The sequence below is a fragment of the Eptatretus burgeri genome, chromosome 1, assembly GCF_056783735.1.
Source record: "Eptatretus burgeri isolate ZD-2024b chromosome 1, Ebu_testis_v1, whole genome shotgun sequence".
In the NCBI taxonomy this organism is placed as follows: Eukaryota; Metazoa; Chordata; class Myxini; order Myxiniformes; family Myxinidae; genus Eptatretus; species Eptatretus burgeri.
The window spans coordinates 164148345-164150844 of NC_140961.1; the positions used below are offsets into that span (position 1 = coordinate 164148345).

The window sequence follows — 2500 nt, forward strand, 5'->3', positions numbered from 1 at the left end:
ATCATCTTTATGTACCCTAATCGTTCTCCCCTCTTTGTTTTGAACAGAATATGGTATCCGAGTTTCAAAATTGCAAGATATACAAAGCAGACTGCTGGGAAAGAACGATCATTTTCACAATTGAATATTTACCGAAAGAAAAATGTTTAATGTTTTCAATGTTGTTCAATTATATAAGCTTTGCTTACAACAATTTAATTCTTAATTACAAGAAAAGAATAAAGGAGAGGGAGGGGTGGAGGAGGGTTGGGGGGAAGGTTAGGGTTCGGGTGTTGGTGCGCTCCTCCAACGACCCACCACTCCCCCTCATCCCACCCCTCCCCTCCCCGTGTGTGTGTGTGTGTGTGTGGTGTGGGAAGAGGGGGTGTGGTGGGTCAAAGGTGGGGGTGCACAAGGGGAAGGGGAGGGGTGGGATGAATGGGTGTGGCTTTATGTGGGCGGAGTCAAAAGGGGCGGAGTCAATTTTTGATTTTTTTTTTTTTTCAATTTATTATCTTTGTCTTTTGTAATTCCTGTGAATAACGTGAACCTAAAATCTCTTCCCCCTATAAATCACATAATTTGTAAGTCCAAGGAACTGTACTGATTACATCAACAATTTTAAATAGTTCATTTGTCCATTTCTGTCCATCTGTCCATCTGTCCATCGCACAGTATAACCTTTTTCAAAATGAGATATCCACCTGTATATTTTTACGACATCACCAACTTTGAACTTGGACTTTATGTCATTAATCTCTTTTTCATATTTAATTTTGTAAATGTTTCTAATGGTTTCGTTTTCATTGAGGTATTAATCGTATCATTGTACTTATCTACAATGTCCTGAATTAAAGATAACCATTGTTGAGAACCGAGTTGAGTGAACTCTTTATATAGTCTCTCTTTTAAAGTGCGATTGAAATGCTCAATAACAACTGCTTTCCTTCATTAAATGTGCCAATAATGTAATGCTGTTGTTTTAAAGAAAATTCACAAATGTTTTGTTGTTGAACTCTGTACCCTCATCAGTCCACAATTCTTTCGGTTTTCTATTGCTTTTATTAAATATCTGTTGAAAGGCTAACATAAGAGTATTACCTGTTTTGTTTTTTAAAGGAACAACCTACACATATCTACTCCTCAAATCAATAACGGTTAAAGCAAACTTGTACCCCTTATTATTATTGAGTTCAATCAAATCAGCAGACCAGATATAATCAACTTCCTTGGAATAAATTTTCCTTCTATGAAACTTTGTGAATATTGGTTTATGTAATTCATCAGCTAATTGCTCTTCAATCTTAATGACACCATGAGAGCCTATAAGTTTTTTGAATTTCCAAGCCCAAGTTTCAATTTAGCACTGATCATCTTCTTTACGATGAACCTGTCAATTTTTTCTCTCAAGGTTGGATTTTGTATGAAAGATAAATTATACAACATTTCTCGATCCGCTTCATGTTTTTCTTCCAATGTTTTGCTATTTCCATAATCAATATCGTGCCTCATGCACACTTCATCAACCCTATTGATATATTTTCTCCCTGGTTTAGGATTGTCAGCCTCATCCAATATTTTATTCAAGTTTGTTCCTGGACCACAGAAATAATACACTGGGAGATGTAATTCCTCTGGTATTCCAGTTGTTGTAAAATGACTTCCTGATAAAATATTTTGTATATCTCCACCTCGTTTGTGTTTGGTGATGAATTTACTCTTTTTAGAGCCACACACCGAACATGTGCCTTTTTGTAAAACCATATTTTTACTTTTAACATCCGAGATTTTTTTACTCTTGGTTTTCTTTTCACGTTTGAGACAATAACTCATTTATTTATGTGAAAAGTTCCTACAGAGTGTGAAAACCTTTTTAGTTTCCAACATGCCCATTTGAATCTTAATTTTTAAAACATAAAGAATCCTTAGAAATGTCTTCACTCTCTCCTCCATTTATTTAAGAAAAACAAAACAAAACTTTAATCAAAGTCAATTACACCAACATCATCTATAATCTAATCTTTTCCTTATTTCTCTTCTTTATCTCCACATTCTCATTTAAATCTTCTCCCTGAAAATGATCTTAATACTCTTGATGCATATATTTCTAATAGACCTGTCAATTCTTTGTTTTCCTCCTCAGTGCATTGAGATAGATTTATTTTCTGTAATACTTTTGATCTTTTTATGATCTCACTGGTTTCCATATTTTTATATTTATTTATTTTCTCTCTTTCCTCCCTCTCTCCTCCTCCTCTCTCTTCTCCCTCTCCTCTCCCTTCTCCCTCTTCTCCTCTTTTTTTCTCTTCCTCTCTTGCCTCAGTTTCTTCAACTACTTCCTCGTCCCTTACTATCCTTGAACCACTTTCACCCCATAGAATATCATCTGGATTCTGCGATACTCTTCTATCCATAATTATTTTTCTCATAACAGGAAACTAAGATTTGTTGATGATTTCTGAAAGAGTTTTATATTTCATCAGCTTTAGAAGTTCATCTTTATACGCCCGATATATATATA

At 34.8% G+C, this 2500-nt stretch overlaps 1 protein-coding gene and 1 long non-coding RNA gene across 3 annotated transcripts in view; both read left to right on the plus strand.

Annotated features, from left to right (window-relative positions):
* The window catches only part of LOC147035919 (uncharacterized), a 7672-nt gene extending 6438 nt beyond the window's left edge, over positions 1-1234 (plus strand). Inside the window, exon 2 of the long non-coding RNA XR_015049898.1 lies at positions 48-1234. This is a non-coding gene — a long non-coding RNA (uncharacterized LOC147035919). The remainder of the gene's footprint in view (positions 1-47) is intronic.
* Positions 1-2500, plus strand: part of LOC147035918 (nonsense-mediated mRNA decay factor SMG7-like) — a 153695-nt gene that overhangs the window by 7055 nt on the left and 144140 nt on the right. The window lies entirely within an intron of this gene.